The sequence below is a fragment of the Stenella coeruleoalba genome (assembly GCF_951394435.1).
Source record: "Stenella coeruleoalba genome assembly, contig: scaffold_81, whole genome shotgun sequence".
Lineage (NCBI taxonomy): Eukaryota > Metazoa > Chordata > Mammalia > Artiodactyla > Delphinidae > Stenella > Stenella coeruleoalba.
The window spans coordinates 647740-661433 of NW_027646374.1; positions in this window are offsets into that span (position 1 = coordinate 647740).

The window sequence follows — 13694 nt, forward strand, 5'->3', positions numbered from 1 at the left end:
GGTTTAGGGCCCAGATGAGGGTACGACAACACTTTAGGGGGAGCGTAGGTGTGAGGGCGCGGGTTACTGTTAGCGTACGGGTTAGGATTAGGGGACGGGTGAGAGTCAGGTTTCGGGGAAATGTTAGGGTTAGGGTTCGGGCTAGGGTTAGAGTTAGGGGACGGGGACGGTTTAGGGTCCAGGTGAGGGTACGACAACGCTTTAGGGGGTGCATAGGTGTGAGGGGGCGGGTTAGTGTTAGCGTACGGGTTAGGATTAGGGGACGTGTGAGGGTTAGGCTTCGGGGAAGGGTTAGGGTTAGGGTTCGGGCTAGGGTTAGGGTTAGGGGATGGGGACGGTTTAGGGTCCAGGTGAGCATACGACAACGCTTTAGGGGGAGCGTAGGTGTCAGGGCGCGGGTTAGTGTTAGCGTACGGCTTAGGATTAGGGGACGGGTGAGGGTCAGGCTTCGGGGAAGGGTTAGGGTTAGGGTTCGTGCTAGGGTTAGGGTTAGGGGACGGGGACGGTTTAGGGTACAGGTGAGGGTACGACAACGCTTTAGGGGGAGCGTACGTGTGAGGGCGTGGGTTAATGTTAGCGTACGGGTTAGGATTAGGGGACGGGTGAGGGTCAGGCTTCGGGGAAGGGTTAGGGTTAGGGTTCGGGCTAGGGTTAGGGTTAGGGGACGGGGACGGTTTAGGGTCCAGCTGAGGGTACGAAAACGCTTTAGGGGGAGCGTACGTGTGAGGGCGTGGGTTAGTGTTAGCGTACGGGTTAGGATTAGGGGTCGGGTGAAGGTCAGGCTTCGGGAAAGTGATAGGGTTTGCCCTAGGGTTAGGGATAGGGGACGGGGACGGTTTATGGTCCAGGTGAGGGTACGACAACGCTTTAGGGGGAGCGTACGTGTGAGGGCATGGGTTAATGTTAGCGTACGGGTTAGGATTAGGGGACGGGTGAGGGTCAGGCTTCGGGGAAGGGTTAGGGTTAGGGTTCGGGCTAGGGTTCTGGGACGGGGACGGTTTAGGGTCCAGGTGAGGGTACGACAATGCTTTAGGGGGAGCGTACGTGTGAGGGCGCAGGTTAGTGTTAGCGTACGGTTTAGGATTAGGGGACGGGTTCGGGTCAGGCTTCGGGGAAGGGTTAGGGTTAGGGGACGTGGACAGTTTAGCGTCCAGGTGACGGTACGACAACGCTTTAGGCGGAGCGTACGTGTGAGGGCGCGGTTAGTGTTAGCGTACAGGTTAGGATTAGGGGACGGGTGAGGGTGAGGCTTCGGGGAAGCGTTAGGGTTAGGGTTCGGGGTAGGGTTTGGGTTAGGGGACGGGGACGGTTTAGGGTGCAGGTGAGGGTACGACAACGCTTTAGGGGGAGTGTACGTGTGAGGGCGCGGGTTAGTATTAGCGTACGGGTTAGGATTAGGGGACGGGTGAGGGTCACGCTTCGGGGAAGGGTTAGGGTTAGGGTTCGGGCTAGGGTTAGGGTTAGTGGACGGGGACGGTTTAGGGTCCAGTTGAGGGTATGACAACGCTTTAGGGGGAGCGTACGTGTGAAGGCGCGGGTTATGGTTAGCGTACGGCTTAGGATTAGGGGACGGTTGAGGGTCAGGCTTCGGCGAAGAGTTAGGGTTAGAGTTCGGGCTAGGGTTAGGGTTAGGGGACGGGGACGGTTTAGGGTCCAGGTGAGGGTACGACAACGCTTTAGAGGGAGCATACGTGTGAGGGCATGGGTAAGTGTTAGCGTACGGGTTAGGATTAGGGGACGGGTGAGGGTCAGGCTTCGGGGAAGGGTTAGGCTTAGGGTTCGGGCTAGGGTTAGGGGACGGGGACGGTTTAGGGTCCAGGTGAGGGTACGACAACGCTTTAGGGGGAGCGTACGTGTGAGGGCGTGGGTTTGTGTTAGCGTACGGGTTAGGATTAGGGGACGGGTGAGGGTCAGGCTTCGGGGAACGGTTAGGGTTAGGGTTCGGGCTTGGGTTAGGGTTAAGGGACGGGGACGGTTTAGGGTCCAGGTGAGGGTACGACAACGCTTTAGGGGGAGCGTACGTGTGAGGGCGTGGGTTAGTGTTAGCGTACGGGTAAGGATTAGGGGACGGGTGAGGGTCAGGCTTCGGGGAAGGGTTAGGGTTAGGGGACGTGGACGGTTTAGCGTCCAGGTGAGGGTACGACAACGCTTTAGGCGGAGCGTACGTGTGAGGGCGCGGTTAGTGTTAGCGTACAGGTTAGGATTAGGGGACGGGTGAGGGTGAGGCTTCGGGGAAGCGTTAGGGTTAGGGTTCGGGCTAGGGTTTGGGTTAGGGGACGGGGACGGTTTAGGGTGCAGGTGAGGGTACGACAACGCTTTAGGGGGAGTGTGCGTGTGAGGGCGCGGGTTAGTATTAGCGTACGGGTTAGGATTAGGGGACGGGTGAGGGTCACGCTTCGGGGAAGGGTTAGGGTTAGGGTTCGGGCTAGGGTTAGGGTTAGTGGACGGGGACGGTTTAGGGTCCAGTTGAGGGTATGACAACGCTTTAGGGGGAGCGTACGTGTGAAGGCGCGGGTTATGGTTAGCGTACGGCTTAGGATTAGGGGACGGTTGAGGGTCAGGCTTCGGCGAAGAGTTAGGGTTAGAGTTCGGGCTAGGGTTAGGGTTAGGGGACGGGGACGGTTTAGGGTCCAGGTGAGGGTACGACAACGCTTTAGAGGGAGCATACGTGTGAGGGCACGGGTAAGTGTTAGCGTACGGGTTAGGATTAGGGGACGGGTGAGGGTCAGGCTTCGGGGAAGGGTTAGGCTTAGGGTTCGGGCTAGGGTTAGGGGACGGGGACGGTTTAGGGTCCAGGTGAGGGTACGACAACGCTTTAGGGGGAGCGTACGTGTGAGGGCGTGGGTTTGTGTTAGCGTACGGGTTAGGATTAGGGGACGGGTGAGGGTCAGGCTTCGGGGAACGGTTAGGGTTAGGGTTCGGGCTCGGGTTAGGGTTAAGGGACGGGGACGGTTTAGGGTCCAGGTGAGGGTACGACAACGCTTTAGGTGGAGCGTACGTGTGAGGGCGTGGGTTAGTGTTAGCGTACGGGTAAGGATTAGGGGACGGGTGAGGGTCAGGCTTCGGGGAAGGGTTAGGGTTAGGGTTCGGGGTAGAGTTAGGGTTAGGGGACGGGGACGGTTTAGGGTCCAGGTTAGGGTACGACAACGCTTTAGGGGGAGCGTTGGTGTGAGGGCGCGGGTTAGTGTTAGCGTACGGGTTAGGATTAGGGGACGGGTGAGGGTCAGGCTTCGTGGAAGGGTTAGCGTTAGGGTTCGGGCTAGGGTTAGGGTTAGGGGACGGGGACGGTTCAGGGTCCAGGTGAGGGCACGACAACGCTTTAGGGGCAGCGTGCGTGTGAGGGCGCGGGTTAGTTTTAGCTTACTGGTTAGGGTTAGGGGACGGGTGAGGGTCAGGCTTCGGGGAAGGGTTAGGGTTAGGGTTCGGGCTAGGGTTAGGGTTAGGGGATGGGTACGGTTTATGGTCCAGGGGAGGGTACGAGAACGCTTTAGGGGGAGCGTAGGTGTGAGGGCGCGGGTTAGTGTTAGCGTATGTGTTAGGATTAGGGGACGGGTGCGGGTCAGGCTTCGGGGAAGGGTTAGGGTTAGGGTTCGGGCTAGGGTTAGGGTTAGGGGACGGGGACGGTTTAGGGTCCAGGGGAGGGTACGACAACGATTTAGGGGGAGCGTAGGAGTGAGGGCGTGGTTTAGTGTTAGCGTACGGGTTAGGATTAGGGGACGGGTGAGGGTCAGGCTTCGGGGAAGGGTTAGGGTTAGGGTTCGGGCTAGGGATAGGGTTAGGGGACGGGGACGGTTTAGGGTTCAGGGGAGGGTACGACAACGCTTTAGGGGGAGTGTAGGTGTGAGGGCATGGGTTAGTGTTAGCCTACGGGTTAGGATTAGGGGCGGGTGAGGGTCAGGCTTCGGGCAAGGTTTAGGGTTAGGGTTCGGGCTATGGTTAGGGTTAGGGGATGGGGACGGTTTAGGGTTCAGGTGAGGGTATGACAACACTTTAGCGGGAGCGTAGGTGTCAGGGCGCGGGTTAGTGTTAGCATACGGGTTAGGATTAGGGGACGGGTGAGTGTCAGGATTCGGGGAAGGGTTAGGGTTAGGGTTCGGGCAAGGGTTAGGGTTAGGGGACGGGGACGGTTTAGCGTCCAGGGGAGGGTACGACAATGCTTTAGCGGGAGCGTAGGTGTGAGGGCGTGGGTTAGTGTTAGCATACGAGTTAGGATTAGGGGACGGGTGAGGGTCAGGCTTCGGGGAAGGGTTAGGGTTCGGGGTAGGGTTAGGGTTAGGGGACGGGGACGGTTTAGGGTCCAGGTGAGGGTACGACAACGCTTTAGGGGGAGCGAAGGTGTGAGGGCGCGGGTTAGTGTTAGCGTACGGGTTAGGATTAGGGACGGGTTAGGGTCAGGCTTCGGGGAAGGGTTAGGGTTAAGGTTCGGGCTAGGGTTAGGGTTAGGGGACGGGGACGGTTTAGGGTCCAGGGTAGGGTACGACAACGCTTTAGGGGGAGCATACGTGTGAGGGCGCGGGTTAGTGTTAGCGTACGGGTTAGGATTAGGGGACGGGTGAGTGTTAGGCTTCGGGGAAGTTTTAGGGTTAGGGTTCGGGCTAGGGTTAGGGTTAGGGGAAGGGGATAGTTTAGGGTACAGGTGAGGGTACGACAATGCTTTAGGGGGAGCGTAGGTGTGAGGGCACGTGCTAGTGTTAGCAAACGGGTTAGGATTAGGGGACGGGTGAGGGTCAGGCTTCGGGGAAGGGTTAGGGTTATTGTTCGGGCTAGGGTTAGTGTTAGGGGACGGGGACGGTTTAGGGTCCAGAGGAGGGTACGACAACGCTTTAGGGGGAGCGTACGTGTGAGGGCACGGGTTAGTGTTAGCGTACGGGTTAGGATTAGGGGACGGGTGAGGGTCAGGCTTCGGGGAGGTGTTAGGGGTAGGGTTCGGGCTAGGGTTAGTGTTAGGGGACGGGGACGGTTTAGGGTCCAGGTGAGGGTACGAAAACGCTTTAGGGGAGCGTAGGTGTGAGGGCACGGTTTAGTGTTAGCGTACGGGTTAGGATTAGGGGACGGGTGAGGGTCAGGCTTCGGGGAAGGGTTAGGGATAGGGTTCGGGCTAGGGTTATGGTTAGAGGACGGGGACGGTTTAGGGTCCAGGTGAGGGTACGACAACGCTTTAGGGGGAGCGTAGGTGTGAGGGCACGGGTTAGTGTTAGCCTACGGGTTAGGATTAGGGGACGGGTGAGGGTCAGGCTTCAGGGAAGAGTTAGGGTTAGGGTTCGGGCTAGGGTTAGGGTTAGGGGACGGGGACGGTTTAGGGTCCAGGGGAGGGTATGACAACACTTTTGGGGGAGCGTAGGTGTGAGGGCACTGGATAGTGTTAGCGTACGGGTTAGGATTAGGGGACGGGTGAGGGTCAGGCTTCGGGGAAGGGTTAGGGTTAGGGTTCGGGCTAGGGTTAGAGTTAGGGGACGGGGACGGTTTCTGGTCCAGGTGAGGGTACGACAACGCTTTAGGGGGAGCGTACATGTGAGGGCGCGGGTTAGTGTTAGCGTATGGGTTAGGATTAGGGGACGGGTGGGGTCAGGCTTCGGGGAAGGGTCAGGGTTAGGGTTCGGGCTAGGGTTAGGGTTAGGGGACGGGGACGGTTTAGGGTCCAGGTGAGGGTACGGCAACGCTTTAGGGGGAGCGTGCGTGTGAGGGCGCGGGTTAGTGTTAGCGTACGGGTTAGGATTAGGGGACGGGTTAGGGTCAGACTTCGGGGAAGGGTTAGGGTTCGGGCTAGGGTTAGGGTTAGCGGACGGGGACGGTTTAGGGTCCAGGTGAGGGTACGGCAACGCTTTAGAGGGAGCGTGCGTGTGAGGGCGCGGGTTAGTGTCAGCGTACGGGTTAGGATTAGGGGACGTGTGAGGGTCAGGCTTCTGGGAAGGGTCAGGGTTAGGGTTCGGGCTAGGGTTAGGGTTAGGGAACGGGGACGGTTTAGGGTCCAGGTGAGGGTACGGCAACGCTTTAGGGGGAGCGTGTGTGTGAGCGCGCGGGTTAGTGTTAGCGTACGGGTTAGGATTAGGGGACGGGTGAGGGTCAGGCTTCGGGGAAGGGTTAGGGTTAGGGTTCGGGCTAGGGTTAGGGTTAGTGGACGGGGACGGTTTAGGGTCCAGGTGAGGGTACGGCAACGCTTTAGGGGGAGCGTGCGTGTGAGGGCGCGGGTTAGTGTTAGTGTACGGGTTAGGATTAGGAGAAGGGTGAGGGTCAGGCTTCGGGGAAGGGTTAGGGTTAGGGTTCGGGCTAGGGTTAGCGTTAGGGGACGGGGACGGTTTAGGGTCCAGGTGAGGGTACGGCAACGCTTTAGGGGGAGCGTGCGTGTGAGGGCGCGGGTTAGTGTTAGCGTACGGGTTAGGATTAGGGGACGGTTGAGGGTCAGGCTTCGGGGAAGGGTTAGGGTTAGGGTTTGGGCTAGGGTTAGGGTTAGGGGACGGGGACGGTTTAGGGTCCAGGTGAGGGTACGGCAACGCTTTAGGGGGAGCGTGCGTGTGAGGGCGCGGGGTAGTGTTAGCGTACGGGTTAGGATTAGGGGACGGGTGAGGGTCAGGCTTCGGGGAAGGTTTAGGCTTAGGGTTCGGGCTAGGGTTAGGGGACGGGGACGGTTTAGGGTCCAGGTGAGGGTACGACAACGCATTAGGGGGAGCGTACGTGTGAGGGCGTGGGTTTGTGTTAGCGTACGGGTTAGGATTAGGGGACGGGTGAGGGTCAGGCTTCGGGGAACGGTTAGGGTTAGGGTTCGGGCTCGGGTTAGGGTTAAGGGACGGGGACGGTTTAGGGTCCAGCTGAGGGTACGACAATGATTTAGGGGGAGCGTACGTGTGAGGGCATGGGTTAGTGTTAGCGTACGGGTAAGGATTAGGGGACGGGTGAGGCTCAGGCTTCGGGGAAGGGTTAGGGTTAGTGTTCGGGGTAGAGTTAGGGTTAGGGGACGGGGACGGTTTAGGGTCCAGGTTAGGGTACGACAACGCTTTAGGGGCAGCGTGCGTGTGAGGGCGCGGGTTAGTGTTAGCGTACGGGTTAGGATTAGGGGACGGGTGAGGGTCAGGCTTCGTGGAAGGGTTAGCGTTAGGGTTCGGGCTAGGGTTAGGGTTAGGGGACGGGGACGGTTCAGGGTCCAGGTGAGGGTACGACAACGCTTTAGGGGCAGCGTGCGTGTGAGGGCGCGGGTTAGTGTTAGCTTACTGGTTAGGGTTAGGGGACGGGTGAGGGTCAGGATTCGGGGAAGGGTTAGGGTTAGGGTTCGGGCTAGGGTTAGGGTTAGGGGATGGGGACGGTTTAGGGTCCAAGTGAGGGTACGACAATCCTTTAGGGGGAGCGTACGTGTGAGGGCGCGGGTTAGTGTTAGCGTACAGGTTAGGATTAGGGGACGGGTGAGGGTTAGGCTTCAGGGAAGGTTTAGGTTTAGGGTTCGGGCTAGGGTTAGGGTTAGGGGACGGGGACGGTTTATGGTCCAGGGGAGGGTACGAGAACGCTTTAGGGGGAGCGTAGGTGTGAGGGCGCGGGATAGTGTTAGCGTATGTGTTAGGATTATGGGACGGGTGCGGGTCAGGCTTCGGGGAAGGGTTAGGGTTAGGGTTCGGGCTAGGGTTAGGGTTAGGGGACGGGGACGGTTTAGGGTCCAGGGGAGGGAACGACAACGCTTTAGGGGGAACGTAGGTGTGAGGGCGCGGGTTAGTGTTAGCGTACGGGTTAGGATTAGGGACAGGTGAGGGTCAGGCTTTGGGGAAGGGTTAGCGTTAGGGTTCGGGCTAGGGTGAGGGTTAGGGGACGGGGACGGTTTAGGGTCCAGGTGAGGGTACGACAACGCTTTAGGGGGAGCGTACGTGTGAGGGTGCGGGTTAGTGTTAGCGTACGGGTTAGGATTAGGGGACGGGTGAGGGTCAGGCTTCGGGGAAGTGTAAGGGTTAGGGTTCGGGCTAGGGTTAGGGTTAGTGGACGGGGACGGTTTAGGGTCCAGGGGAGGGTACGACAACGATTTAGGGGGAGCGTAGGAGTGAGGGCGTGGGTTAGTGTTAGCGTACGGGTTAGGATTAGGGGACGGGTGAGGGTCAGGCTTCGGGGAAGGGTTAGGGTTCGGGCTAGGGTTAGGGTTAGGGGACGGGGACGGTTTAGGGTTCAGGGGAGGGTACGACAACGCTTTAGGGGGAGTGTAGGTGTGAGGGCACGTGTTAGTGTTAGCCTACGGGTTAGGATTAGGGGTGGGTGAGGGTCAGGCTTCGGGGAAGGTTTAGGGTTAGGGTTCGGGCTAGGGTTATGGTTAGGGGATGGGGACGGTTTAGGGTTCAGGTGAGGGTACGACAACACTTTAGGGGGAGCGTAGGTGTCAGGGCGCGGGTTAGTGTTAGCATACGGGTTAGGATTAGGGGACGGGTGAGTGTCAGGATTCGGGGAAGGGTTAGGGTTAGAGTTCGGGCAAGGGTTAGGGTTAGGGGACAGGGACAGTTTAGAGTCCAGGGGAGGGTACGACAATGCTTTAGCGGGAGCGTAGGTGTGAGGGCGTGGGTTAGTGTTAGCATACGGGTTAGGATTAGGGGACGGGTGAGGGTCAGGCTTCGGGGAAGGGTTAGGGTTCGGGGTAGGGTTAGGGTTAGGGGACGGGGACGGTTTAGGGTCCAGGTGAGGGTACGACAACGCTTTAGGGGGAGCGAAGGTGTGAGGGCGCGGGTTAGTGTTAGCGTACGGGTTAGGATTAGGGATGGGTTAGGGTCAGGCTTCGGGGAAGGGTTAGGGTTAGGGTTCGGGCTAGGGTTAGGGTTAGGGGACGGGGATAGTTTAGGGTACAGGTGAGGGTACGACAATGCTTTAGGGGGAGCGTAGGTGTGAGGGCACGTGCTAGTGTTAGCAAACGGGTTAGGATTAGGGGACGGGTGAGGGTCAGGCTTCGGGGAAGGGTTAGGGTTATTGTTCGGGCTAGGGTTAGTGTTAGGGGACGGGGACGGTTTAGGGTCCAGAGGAGGGTACGACAACGCTTTAGGGGGAGCGTACGTGTGAGGGCACGGGTTAGTGTTAGCGTACGGGTTAGGATTAGGGGACGGGTGAGGGTCAGGCTTCGGGGAAGTGTTAGGGATAGGGTTCGGGCTAGGGTTAGTGTTAGGGGACGGGGACGGTTTAGGGTCCAGGTGAGGGTACGAAAACGCTTTAGGGGAGCGTAGGTGTGAGGGCACGGTTTAGTGTTAGCGTACGGGTTAGGATTAGGGGACGGGTGAGGGTCAGGCTTCGGGGAAGGGTTAGGGATAGGGTTCGGGCTAGGGTTATGGTTAGAGGACGGGGACGGTTTAGGGTCCAGGTGAGGGTACGACAACGCTTTAGGGGGAGCGTAGGTGTGAGGGCACGGGTTAGTGTTAGCGTACGGGTTAGGATTAGGGGACGGGTGAGGGTCAGGCTTCGGGTAAGGGTTAGGGTTAGGGTTCGGGCTAGGGTTAGGGTTAGGGGACGGGGACGGTTTAGGGTCCAGGGGAGGGTACGACAACGCTTTAGGGGGAGCGTAGGAGTGAGGGTGTGGGTTAGTGTTAGCGTACGGGTTAGGATTAGGGGACGGGTGAGGGTCAGGCTTCAGGGAAGGGTTAGGGTTAGGGTTCGGGCTAGGGTTAGGGTTAGGGGACGGGGACGGTTTAGGGTCCAAGGGAGGGTACGACAACACTTTAGGGGGAGCGTAGGTGTGAGGGCACTGGATAGTGTTAGCGTACGGGTTAGGATTAGGGGACGGGTGAGGGTCAGGCTTCGGGGAAGGGTTAGGGTTAGGGTTCGGGCTAGGGTTAGAGTTAGGGGAAGGGACGGTTTCGGGTCCAGGTGAGGGTACGACAACGCTTTAGGGGGAGCGTACATGTGAGGGCGCGGGTTAGTGTTAGCGTATGGGTTAGGATTAGGGGACGGGTGAGGGTCAGGCTTCGGGGAAGGGTTAGGGTTAGGGTTCGGGCTAGGGTTAGGGTTAGGGGATGGGGACGGATTAGGGTCCAGGTGAGGGTACGACAACGCTTTAGGGGGAGCGTACGTGTGAGGGCGCGGGTTAGTGTTAGCGTACGGCTTAGGATTAGGGGATGGGTGAGGGTCAGGCTTCGGGGAAGGGTTAGGGTTAGGGTTCGGGCTAGGGTTAGGGTTAGGGCACGGGACGGTTTAGGGTCCAGGGGAGGGTACGACAACGCTTTAGGGGGAGCGTACGTGTGAGGGCGTGGGTTAATGTTAGCGTACGTGTTAGGATTAGGGGACGGGTGCGGGTCAGGCTTCGGGGAAGTGTTAGGGTTAGGGTTCGGGCTAGGGTTAGGGTTAGGGGACGGGGACGGTTTAGGATCCAGGTGAGGGTACGACAACGCTTTAGTGGGAGCGTACGTGTGAGGGCGCGGGTTAGTGTTAGCATACGGGTTAGGATTAGGGCACGGGTGAGGGTCAGGCTTCGGGGAAAGGTTAGGGTTAGGGTTCGGGCTAGGGTTAGGGTTAGGTGACTGGGACGGTTTAGGGTCCAGTTGAGGGTACGACAACGCTTTAGGGGGAGCGTACGTGTGAGGGCGCAGGTTAGTGTTATTGTACGGGTCAGGATTAGGAGACGGGTGAGGGTCAGGCTTCGGGGGAAGGGTTAGGGTTAGGGTTCGGGCTAGGGTTAGGGTTAGGGGACGGGGACGGTTTAGGGTCCAGGTGAGGGTACGGCAACGCTTTAGAGGGAGCGTGTGTGTGAGAGCGTGGGTTACTGTTAGCGTACGGGTTAGGATTAGAGGACGGGTGGGATCAGGCTTCGGGGAAGGGTCAGGGTTAGGGTTCGGGCTAGGGTTAGGGTTAGGGGACGGGGACGGTTTAGGGTCCAGGTGAGGGTACGGCAACGCTTTAGGGGGAGCGTGCGTGTTAGGGCGCGGGTTAGTGTTACCGTACGGGTTAGGATTAGGGGACGGGTTAGGGTCAGACTTCGGGGAAGGTTTAGCGTTCGGGCTAGGGTTAGGGTTAGCGGACGGGGACGGTTTAGGGTCCAGGTGAGGGTACGGCAACGCTTTAGGGGGAGCGTGCGTGTGAGGGCGCGGGTTAGTGTCAGCGTACGGGTTAGGATTAGGGGACTTGTGAGGGTCAGGCTTCGGGGAAGGGTCAGGGTTAGGGTTCGGGCTAGGGTTAGGGTTAGGGAACGGGGACGGTTTAGGGTCCAGGTGAGGGTACGGCAACGCTTTAGGGGGAGCGTGTGTGTGAGCGCGCGGGTTAGTGTTAGTGTACGGGTTAGGATTAGGGGACGGGTGAGGGTCAGGCTTCGGGGAAGGGTTAGGGTTAGGGTTCGGGCTAGGGTTAGGGTTAGTGGACGGGGACGGTTTAGGGTCCAGGTGAGGGTACGGCAACGCTTTAGGGGGAGCGTGCGTGTGAGGGCGCGGGTTAGTGTTAGCGTACGGGTTAGGATTAGGAGAAGGGTGAGGGTCAGGCTTCGGGGAAGGGTTAGGGTTAGGGTTCGGGCTAGGGTTAGGGTTAGGGGACGGGGACGGTTTAGGGTCCATGTGAGGGTACGGCAACGCTTTAGGGGGAGCGTGCGTGTGAGGGCGCGGGTTAGTGTTAGCGTACTGGTTAGGATTAGGGGACGGGTGAGGGTCAGGGTTCGGGGAAGGGTTAGGGTTAGGGTTCGGGCTAGGGTTAGGGTTAGGGGACGGGGACGGTTTAGGGTCCAGGTGAGGGTACGGCAACGCTTTAGGGGGAGCGTGCGTGTGAGGGCGCGGGTTAGTGTTAGCGTACGGGTTAGGATTAGGGGACGGGTGAGGGTCAGGCTTCGGGGAAGGGTTAGGGTTAGGGTTCGGGCTAGGGTTAGGGTTAGGGGACGGGGACGGTTTAGGGTCCAGGTGAGGGTACGGCAACGCTTTAGGGGGAGCGTGCGTGTGAGGGCGCGGGTTAGTGTTAGCGTACGGGTTAGGATAGGGGACGGGTGAGGGTGAGGCTTCGGGGAAGGGTCAGGGTTAGGGTTCGGGCTAGGGTTAGGGTTAGGGGACGGGGACTGTTTAGGGTCCAGGTGAGGGTACGGCAACGCATTAGGGGGAGCGTGCGTGTGAGGGCGCGGGTTAGTGTTAGCGTACGGGTTAGGATTAGGGGACGGGTGAGGGTCAGGCTTCGGGGAAGGGTCAGGGTTAGGGTTCGGGCTAGGGTTAGGGTTAGGGGACGGGGACGGTTTAGGGTCCAGGTGAGGGTACGGCAACGCTTTAGGGGGAGCGTGCGTGTGAGGACGCGGGTTAGTGTTAGCGTACGGGTTAGGATAAGGGGACGCGTGAGGGTCAGGCTTCGGGGAAAGGTTAGGGTTAGGGTTCAGGCTAGGGTTAGGGATAGGGGACGGGGACGGTTTAGGGTCCAGGTGAGGGTACGGCAACGCTTTAGGGGGAGCGTGCGTGTGAGGGCGCGTGTTAGTGTTAGCGTACGGGTTAGGATTAGGGGACGGGTGAGGGTCAGGCTTCGGGGAAGGGTTAGGGTTAGGGTTCGGGATAGGGTTAGGGTTAGGGGACGGGGACGGTTTAGGGTCCAGGTGAGGGTACGGCAACGCTTTAGGGGGAGCGTGCGTGTGAGGGTGCGGATTAGTGTTAGCGTACGGCTTAGGATTAGGCGACGGTTGAGGGTCAGGCTTCGGGGAAGGGTTAGGGTTAGGGTTCGGGCTAGGGTTAGGGTTAGGGGACGGGGACGGTTTAGGGTCCAGGTGAGGGTACGGCAATGCTTTAGGGGGAGCGTGCGTGTGAGGGTGCGGGTTAGTGTTAGCGTACGGGTTAGGATTAGGGGACGGGTGAGGGTCAGGCTTCGGGGAAGGGTCAGGGTTAGGGTTCGGGCTAGGGTTAGGGTTAGGGGATGGGGACGGTTTAGGGTCCAGGTGAGGGTACGGCAACGCTTTAGGGGGAGCGTGCGTGTGAGGGCGCGGGTTAGTGTTAGCGTACGGGTTAGGATTAGGGGACGGGTGAGGGTCAGGCTTCGGGGAAGGGTTAGGGTTAGGGTTCGGGCTAGGGTTAGGGTTAGGGGACGGGGACGGTTTAGGGTCCAGGTGAGGGTACGGCAACGCTTTAGGGGGAGCGTGCGTGTGAGGGCGCGGGTTAGTGTTAGCGTACGGGTTAGGATTAGGGGACGGGTGAGGGTCAGGCTTCGGGGAAGGGTTAGGGTTAGGGTTCGGGCTAGGGTTAGGGTTAGGGGACGGGGACGGTTTAGGGTCCAGGTGAGGGTACGGCAATGCTTTAGGGGGAGCGTGCGAGTGAGGGCGCGGTTTAGTGTTAGCGTACGGGTTAGGATTAGGTGACGGGTGAGGGTCAGGCTTCGTGGAAGGGTCAGGGTTAGGGTTCAGGCTAGGTTTAGGGTTAGGGGACGGGGACGGTTTAGGGTCCAGGTGAGGGTACGGCAACGCTTTAGGGGGAGCGTGCGTGTGAGGGTGCGGATTAGTGTTAGCGTACGGGTTAGGATTAGGGGACGGGGGAGGGTCAGGCTTCGGGGAAGGGTCAGGGTTAGGGTTCGGGCTAGGGTTAGGGTTAGGGGACGGGGACGGTTTAGGGTCCAGGTGAGGGTACGGCAACGCTTTAGGGGGAGCTTGCGTGTGAGGGCGTGGGTTAGTGTTAGCGTACGGGTTAGGATTAGGGGACGGGTGAGGGTCAGGCTTCGGGGAAGGGTCAGGGTTAGGGTTCGGGCTAGGGTTAGGGTTAGGGGACGGGGACGGTTTAGGGTCCAGGTGAGGGTACGGCAACGCTTTAGGG